Source organism: Eptatretus burgeri, chromosome 13 (genome assembly GCF_056783735.1).
Source record: "Eptatretus burgeri isolate ZD-2024b chromosome 13, Ebu_testis_v1, whole genome shotgun sequence".
In the NCBI taxonomy this organism is placed as follows: domain Eukaryota; kingdom Metazoa; phylum Chordata; class Myxini; order Myxiniformes; family Myxinidae; genus Eptatretus; species Eptatretus burgeri.
Window position 1 is genome coordinate 83,947,677 of NC_140973.1, and position 10,000 is coordinate 83,957,676.

At 32.9% G+C, this 10,000-nt stretch overlaps 1 protein-coding gene across 1 annotated transcript in view; it reads right to left on the reverse strand.

Annotated features, from left to right (window-relative positions):
* Positions 1-9,570: 9,570 nt before the first annotated feature.
* The window catches only part of LOC147014934 (polycystin family receptor for egg jelly-like), a 211,620-nt gene continuing 211,190 nt past the window's right edge, over positions 9,571-10,000 (reverse strand). Inside the window, exons 31-32 of the mRNA XM_085853433.1 lie at positions 9,999-10,000; positions 9,571-9,736 (exon numbers count right to left, since the gene is read on the reverse strand). The exon at positions 9,999-10,000 is cut by the window's right edge and continues 56 nt beyond it. The gene's annotated coding sequence lies outside the window, so the exon portion shown is untranslated. The remainder of the gene's footprint in view (positions 9,737-9,998) is intronic.

A 10,000-nucleotide genomic window follows, 5' to 3' on the forward strand; every position in this document is an offset into this window, starting at 1 on the left:
AAGCTTATAAACAATGTATATTCTGTGATTATCTTCTCATTAATGATAATAAAAAATATAAAAAGGAAAATAATTCTTTTAGATTTACACCAAAAATGAATTACTTTACAAGATTGATTAGAGAAATGAATGTAAAGTATGAGGGTGATAACACACCTTTCCTTACAAGGGAAGAAACTGAACATATAAGAGAAATGTTCAAAGGATTGTTGTTATATATTATTCATGGATGTAATTTTCAGGGAAATATCAACACAAGATATTGTATAAATAAAATAATGGATTATCTTGAAATTAAACCTGAACTTAGGATAAAATATAGAGTTTCTAAAAAAGCCAATAATAAATTAAATAACCTGTTTTCCAAATATATAAATGAATGATTTTTTACCCATTTGGGAAAATAAGATAAAATTTAACAACCATAAAAATCTCCCAAATTCATTAAGATGTCTCATAGTTGGTTCAAGTGGATGTGGAAAAACCTGCTTACTTTTAAAAATGCTCCTCACTCCCAACTTTTTAGATTATGATAATTTAATAATTTTCACAAAGTCGAGTTTTCAACCAGAGTATCAACTACTCTCACAAGGTTTTAATGCTGGTCTTCAAAAAGAAGATATAATCGGTTTATTTAAATGTCAAAAAAACCTAAATGATTATAACATTGAAGATATAATTCAACTATTTTGTGATACACAGAGATGTAAAAAGAAATAAAATCCTATAACTTGTATTCTTAGTGATAATACGGATGATATACCGTCTCCCAAAGATTTGGATAAATCAAAAAAGAACCTCGTTATCTTTGATGATTGTGTTAATGAGAGAAACCAAACGGTAATGGACAGCTACTACACAAGAGGGAGACATTCTTCTTGTAATTGTATTTATCTTAGTCAATCGTACTTTCAACTTCCTCGTCGTTCCATCAGAAACAATGCTAATACTTTTATTTTATTCGAGTTAAATTCAATAGATATCAATAATTTTTGGAGAGATAATTGTTCTACATTATGTAGTAAAAAGAAATTTGAGGATTACATGAAGCACACGACTGAAAAATATAAATATATTGTTGTGAAACAAGATGAGATATTAAGGGATATATTTTTTGTTTTATAAACAATTACATATATAAATGACAATTATTATTATAAATCTTGTGGGTAAATCTGCTTCTGGAAAAAACTTTCATAAATCAAGGTTCTTATGTAGTACAAATGAGAATATTGTAAATTTACTTAAAAAACACCCCGTGATACGCATTGTATCAACAACAACTAGAGCAATAAGACCTGGAGAAGTAAAAGGTGAAGATTATCACTATATTTCAGTGGAGGAACATATGCGATTGAGGAATGAAGGTCAAATGTTTGAGGAGGTTTCTCTTGGTACAACAAAATATTCACATTGTAAGAGTGAGTTAAGGAAACTAAAATCTGGTGGTGTTGGGATATTAGAAACTAATCCAGAAGGAACGAGACAAATTATTAAACATCTGAGCGGAGTGAAGATTTTATCATTCGGTTTTGATGTTGATGAAGAAACAACACAAACGTATGAAAAGCAGAGATGCAAGTATTAGTGAAGAAGAAATTACAACTCGCATTAATGTTAATAAAGAATTTGATGAAATATTTAAAGAAAAGGATTTATTTGAACACATCTACTTGAATGATGAAGAAAAGGAAAATTTCCCTGTTGATCTTTACAATTCATTAAATTATATTTTACAATAAATAAATGGATGCAAAAGAAAGAGCAAGATTTAAGGAACATCAAGAGTTGGTTTCAAAAGTTGTAAAACAGCAGGAAGACATAAAGAAGAAATGCAGACAGAAACTAACGGGCGAAGAAGCATTTGAAAGAAAACAAGAGAAATTTTTTAAACCACTTTTAAAAACTTCCCAAGAAAAAATGAAAGATGTTTCCACAGTTCCCACAGTAGAATATACTCCTAAAAAACTTCAAATGTTAAAAGATTTTGATCAAATGACGGAGGAAAAATTAGAGCATTTAGGAGAATTAGAATATGATGATGAAGGTTATTTCAACAACTAGAAGAGATTAATCGACCCCCTGATTATATTGTGAATGCTCTTCAAAACAATGAATATTCAGCGGATTCAAAAACCAAAGCAGGACTCATTCCAACAGAACAATCAGCAATATTTCATCTTGTTCAAGAAAAGGTATTGATATTTAATGATGAATTAAGGTTCTTGGGTTCTGCTCAACCCCCTGTTAAACTAACTCCGAGATTAATGTTTCTTCTCACAAAAGATGGAAGACAAGGTTCAACTGTGAGGGATGAATCAAAGTATATTGATAAACCATTGGATATGGAAAATAATGATGATAGAGTATATATTGATCTGCTGAACACTCTAAATTATAAGGTTATTCTTTCTGGTAAAAGTAGGAAGAATGAGAAGGAGAAACACATTATTCAGGCTTTAAGTATCCTTGGTTCAGGTGTTAGTTTTCTTCCAAATGACCCATCGCAATTAGTTAATAGACTGTTATTGTTGTTAGGTAGTAAGAAGGCTGGAAATAACAATTGTTTTAATGAAGCATCAGCCATTTTAAACCAGTTGATGAACATGAAAATAATTAATAAATATCAATATAAAGACATTTTATCTCATATTAAATAAGATGAGAAGCACAATCCTTAGTTTCAATTTCACAACAAGCGACCACACATCTTCATTCCCATACCCACTACAACTTGACACAACAAAAGAATATGAGGCATCTTTATTGTCCATGGAAACTTATAATACCTTATTTAATATAAGTGAGAAAAATGACAAGTTTAGTTATAATCCGGGAAGTGGATACAAAACGATAACAGTCTCACCCGGAGCATATGAGATTTCTCAAATATCTTCCGAAATTGCTCGTCTTATGAAAGAACAGGGTGATGAACCAAAAAATATTGTTATAGACATTCAAAAACATACTTCAAAATCAACGATTAAAGTTAAAAATAACTACAAGGTTGATTTCACAATGGATAATTCATTTAGAGAGTTATTGGGTTTCTCCTCAAAAAGGATTGAAACTAATGGGACGTTTTACAGTGATAATGTCATTCAAATATCCTCAGGAATAAATTTGGTGTTAATTCACTGTGATTTGATTGATGGTGCTTATAATGATGGAAAAAAAACAAATACAATATTTTCATTCAGCGCATACTCAACCCCAATTGGTTATAAATTCAATATGGAACCCAAAAATTTGGTTTATCTCCCTGTGTCAGGAAAAACCATACACAGAGTAAATTTTAGGATAACCGACCAAGATAATCGTGTGATTTCTTTTAATGGAGAAGTTATATCCATCAGAATTCACCTACGTGAAGTTTTCCAATAAATAAATACGATGGTTATTGTGAGGAAACACGAATTGGGAAAATATAAAATAATTACAGGGGATGGGATGTTCCTTTCCCCATACTACAAGGGTGAAGGTATGTATCTTGGTAGAGGATACTATAAACCTCAGAGACAAAGGGGTGTTGGACATCAATTTAGAGGAGATGGGATAATTGAAACTCTAATGGGTATTGGTTCAACTATTCTTAAACATAAAGATCTAATTGGTTCAACTGCTTCTGCTGTGGGAAATGTAGCAGGTGCTGTAAAGAGCATAAAAGATGCCCAGAAGGAATCTCATAAATTACAAGCAATAAAAGAAATTAAGAAAGGCAAAACTCAGTTGTCCCCCCAAGAACGACAGAAAATAATTCAAATACTTGGATCAGGGTTTCAAAAGTTTTAACATCTTTTTTCCTAAATAAATACAAGTATGGAAGCAATTGATAGTATCTATGATTTGGATGATACTATTATTATCTCAAACTCCACTAAAAAAGATTACTTCAAGGTAAATGCAATAACTGGAACAGACTGGAATACGAATGGTACAAAAAGTTTTGAAATAAATAATCAACAAACCTATTTGAATCTCTCCGAAAGTTTCTTGTTGTGTAAATTTAAATTCACTAAAGCTGGGAATAACACAAACGCTACACTTGTAAATGATTTCTTCTGGAAAATGTTTGATAGTGTGCGTTTGTATATTGGAACACAAGAAGTTGAAGCGGTTGATTATGTCTCTGCTGTATCTGAAATGATGAAATTTACACTCTATACATTCAGTGATAGAATGGGAAAGGGGTCTGTCGAAGGTTTTATTCCTGATATGTCAACGGGAACAAACACAGACCCTGGATATACTCAAAGGAAAGGAATGTATAATGATACAAAAGCAGAAAATAGTTTTACTGTGGCAGTTCCTCTTAAAGGTATATTTGGATTTTGTGATCATGATAAAGTTCTGTATGGTCTTAAAATTAGATTTCAACTACAAAGGAATGATAATGAACATAGATTGCTTTTTGGTGTTGGTAGTGCTTTTGGTGAACAGAATAAATTTGTAATTGAGGAGATGAGTTGGTATATCAGTGAATATACTCCTAATCTTAAAACAGAAGAGATGTTGAATCGAAGACTTAACTCAAAGAAACCACTCAGTGTATCATACCTCAAAAGAAGATGTCAACACGTTAAACTCAACCAAACTACTTACACGTGGAATTTGGGTGTTCTGGAAGGAAAGCCACGATATCTGTGGATGATTTTTAAAAAGCCAGATGGTGATACTGCGACTGATAAGAATAATGCATTGAGTGATAATGCTAAGGTGAAACAACTTCGCGTTTCTCTAGATGGAACATTTTATCCACGAGATAGATTGGAAATTAATTGGGAAAAAAATGATTTTGCTGAAGCATACAAGTCTTACCAAAAGGTGTGTGAAAGTAATGGAAATAAAGAACCTATTTTGGATATGACAGCATTTAAAAGTTTGTATACAATCTATGCGTTTGACCTGAGCGCTCAAAAGGAAACTATAAAGTCTAATCGAGTGGATACTTCCCTTTACATTGAAAGAGGAGAGAGTGAAGAAGTTGATACATATTGTTTGCTTTTGGAAGAAACAGAATTGCAGATTAATACAGATAATGGTGTGATGATTAGTCTCACATAATTTTTTGTTAAATAAATGAGTGGCAAAGTACCAACTGGGGTATATGTTAATCAAATCAATCTTCATAAACTATCATCTTGTGTTCAAAATCAAAAGCCTTGTACGATTAACGTTAATACAATTCAGAGAAAAGGAGCAGTAAGAATTGATGTTTTGCTCACAAGAGAACAGGTTAAAATCTTGAATGACACTGGCTCACTTAAAATTAAAATGACAAAACCAATGTTGAAAAAATATTTAATAAGAGAGACGAGTGGAGGATTTCTCCCATTTCTAATTCCTTTATTTGCTGGTTTAAGTGCGGTTGGAGCATTGACGGGTGGTATTTCAACAGCGGTGAAAACTGCCAACGAAAGGAAGGCTCAACTCCAGGCTCAAAAAGAATTGGAAAGACATAACAAAGAGTTGGAGAAACAAATTAGTGGAAGTGGTGTAATTGTAGATTTTGCTGAAAAACTTGAAGGTCTGCCTGATAAAGCGAGATTGTTAGTTGGAGATATGCTTTCTTCTATAGCACAAGCAGGTGTAAAATTAACAAAAAGAGGTAATGGATTATATCTTTCTAATAAATAAATGAACATTGATGAGTGGTTGAAAGAATTTGGAAAGAATACAACATCAAATTTACAACTTGTCAAATATTGTAAGAAATTAAAAATTCATAATGTGGTTATTTGTATGAGAGATGAATTAACAAATGTGCCGAAACATACAAAGAATATTATTATGAACTTAGAAGATAATAATGGGAACGGTTCTCATTGGGTTTGTATTTTTAATAGTCAAGACAAATATTATTTTGATAGTTTTGGTCTTCCACCACCTGTTGAAGTCATAAAATTCTTACAGAATGGTGTTTATCAAACATTTCAAGTCCAAGAATTAAATTCCAAGTGTTGTGGTCAATTATGTCTATATGTGTTATTTCAACTCAACAAAAATAAAAAATTTTATGATATTATTTTTAATCTAATATAAATGACTTATGTTGGTAAAGATGGTTCTATCTTTGGTGTATCTCAAGAACTGGATATTGATTTATCAAATTATTACACAAAGGCACAGGCTGAACGACATAAATATAATATAACTAAAAATATTAACATGAACAATGGTTATAAATTAAAAAATTATCCAAGCCCGACTGACGCGAATGACTTGGTGAGATTAAGCGACAAAGATACAGAAGTGTTGATATTATCTCCAGGTCATACAGAATTCACAGTTCGAATTAAAATAATTTTTTATAAAGAAGGGCGTATCGTTTGTATGAGAATAGAACAATGGGGGTATGATATGAATGATTTAGGGTATAATTGGTCATTTAAAATTAACCTCGAAGACCTGGAACAATTAAATCAGTCTCGTAAGGAAGAATATTATCCACTTGGTATCGAGAATGAGTTTTGTGGGGCCACGATTAGTAAACAACAAATAAAAGAATTTAATAAGGGTAAATATAATAATGGTTTTGCCCTTGTTTATCTCATGAAAACAGAAAAAAACAGGATTATATATAATAAGTAAGGAAATACAAAATGATTTTACTATGGGAAGATGGGGAGGTGTTTCGTGCCATAATATTATTCTAACATATATTTCTAATACATAAATGACAGCAAGAAGGCTTCAAGAAAATTATCATTTCTGTGTCCAAGCATACCTTCAAGAAAAGGGTATTCGGTATTTTAATAAATATGTTCTACAACATAAGAATGAGGTATTTTCAATAAAAGATTGGTATTATGCTGATGTTGATAAACCGACAACTTTAGATTTAATGAAAATGTTAAATAATGAAAAAATTATAAAGTTAAGAAAAGGTAAGGCTCTTTTAGAAATTCAAAAGAAATTTTATTGGTTTCCTGTTGTAAAAAAATTATTTTGGATACAGGAATAACAAGAAATCCTGATGAATATATGTATAATATTCTATGGGGTGTAAGCGATTCAAGGATAATAAGGGATGAGGAAGGAGTTGAAGAAGAGAGGGAAGAGGAGGAAAAGGAGAAGAGAGAGAAGGAGGAAAAAGAGAAGAAAGAGAAGGAGGAAAAAGAGAAGAAAGAGAAGGAGGAAAAAGAGAAGAGAGAGGGAGGAAAGAGAGAAGAGAGAGAGGGAGGAAGGAAAGAGAGAAGAGAGAGAGGGAAGAGAGGGAGGAAAGAGCGAGACAAAATAAATATCAAAATATGGAAACCAGTGAGATTAAAAAAAGATTGGTGGTATTACAGAAAATAACTCAACCCACCGAGGAGGAAAACAAAGAATTGACAAGTCTATTTGAAATATTTTCTTCAAGACTATTGACATCGACAAGCTATTCATTTTAATTCAAGTTTTTCATTTTTTTTTTTCTTAAATAAATGGAGGAGAGAGTGAAGGCATTTCTAAGGATTCTATATGTTTTAAAAATTAAGATTCAAATGTGCATGTTGGAAACTAAAAAGGTTTTTGCACTCTGCAGGAATTTTTCACATAAATAAATGAGTTATTGTCTCAAATGTAAAAAGAAAACTAATACTAAAAATATTTCATATATTAAAAGTAAAAATAACAGGGTTATACCAAAAAGGTATATAATATGTTTGGTGTGTGGTTCAAAAAAAAATCAATTTATCTCCAAACACAAACGAGGAGGAGATATACAAAAGTTTTTATCAGGAAGTAAATTTACAACTACTGGAATACCAGTGGAATTACATCTTCCAGGGTATTCTTTCTGTGGTCCAGGCACAAACTTGGATAAAAGATTAGATGAGGCAGACAATCCTAAATTCTGGAGTAAGCCTATCAATAGAGTTGATGAAGTGTGCATGAGACACGATATTGATTATGGGAATACCACAACGTTGGAAGAAAAGCATGAAGCCGATAGAGAAATGTTGTATAATTTGTCTCTGATACAAAATCCAACCTTGAGAGAAAAAGTTGATCGGTTCATTGTGAAGAAGATGATCAGTGCTAAATTGAAACTTGGTCTTGGAAATTCAAAAAACTTATAGGCTCTAATGATGTTATTAAGACTGAAGAGCAATTAGCTGATGAATTACATAAACCAATATTCACAAAGTTTCAGAGAAGGAAAGTTTATTCCAAGGAAGTTGATTATATCTGGTCTGCTGATTTGATTGAACTTAATAATGATAAGGGGTACAAGTATGCTTTAACCGTTATTGATTTGAGGAGTAGATATGCGTGGATTGTGCCATTAAAAAAAACAAAACAGGTAATACTCTTATGTTAGCCTTTCAACAGATATTTAATAAAAGTAAGAGAAAACCTAAAAAATTGTGGACTGATGAGGGTAGAGAGTTTTATAACAAGACATTTATGAATTTTCTAAAAAATAACAGTATTACATTATACAGTACCTTTAATGAAGGGAAGGCAGTTGTTGTTGAACGTTTTAATCGTACCTTAAAAGTGAGACTATATAAAAAATTCACACAACTCGGTTCACAACAATGGTCATCTTTTATTCAGGATATTGTGGATAAGTATAATGACACGATTCACACGTCAACAAATATGAAACCATCAGAAACATTTACAAAATTAAAATATGAAAAAGAGATTAATGTCAGAAAACCTAAGTTCAAAGTTGGTGATATCGTAAGAATATATAGGTGGAAATCTCATTTTGAAAAAGGTTATATTAAAAGATGGACCAACGAGCTTTTTAAAATTGTTGATGTAATAGATACGGTTCCTTGGACTTATAAGATATATGATTTGGAAGGGGAAGAGATTTTAGGTTCATTTTATTCACAGGAATTACAAAAGACAAAGATAAATTGAAATTTTTTGACTCCGCCCCTTTTTGACTCCACCCACACAAACCCCACACAAGCCCCGCCCACACAAACCCCACACAAGCTCCACACAAACCCCTCACAAGCTCCAATAAATTGAAATTTTTTGACTGCGCCCCTTTTTGACTCCACCCACACAAAACCCACCCATATAAACCCCACCCACACAAGCTCCACACAAACCCCACACACACAAAAACTCCACCCCACACAAGCTCCACACACACAAACCCCACACAAGCTCCACCCATATTCATCATATTCACATAATTAGTGATTAGTTAATTAGTTCCCCACACACAACATGTTTATTTAATTAAAAAATTATCCATCCATCCACACAAGCTCCACTCATCCACCCATCTCTCCACCCATCCATTTATCCACACAAACCTCATCCACATAAGCCTCATCCACATTCACCCCTCCCACACAAGCTCCACCCACATAAACCCTGCCCACATAAACCCTGCCCACATAAGCCCCACCCACACACACCCCTCCCACCGAAGCCCCGCCCACACAAGCCCCACCCCCCTCATCCCCCCTGTGCGCCCCCACCTTTGACCCACCACCTCCCTCATCCCACCCCCACCCTTCCCCACACACACACATGGGGAGGGATGGTATGAGGGGGTGATGGGTCATTGGGGGAGCACACCTACCCCCCCCACCCCCCTCCAACCCCTCCCTCTCCTTAATGTCTTGATCCTCTTCTTGAAATTCAAAATCAAGTAATTGTAAACAAAACAAATATAATTTATTAATATGGAAAATATTAAATATTCATTTGCGAGAATGTATAATCTTTCCCAGCAATCTTCTTCAGATGTCTTGTGATTTCGAAACTCAGACACCATATTCTGTTTTGAAACAAAAAGTGGATAATAATTAGGTTTTATAAAGATAATTACATGGTAATATGAGTAAGCCTCATTGACCACTGAATTAACACACCAGCCTCGTTGACCACTGAATTAACACACCAGGAGCCTGTCATCCTTTCAAGGCCAATAAAATGAATTCCAGTGTACTGACAAAACCGCGTTCAAACTAATAATGCAACCAACATAAGACGACATTCTAAAGAGAGAGTGATATTAATAATAATTCAGAAACATTTACCT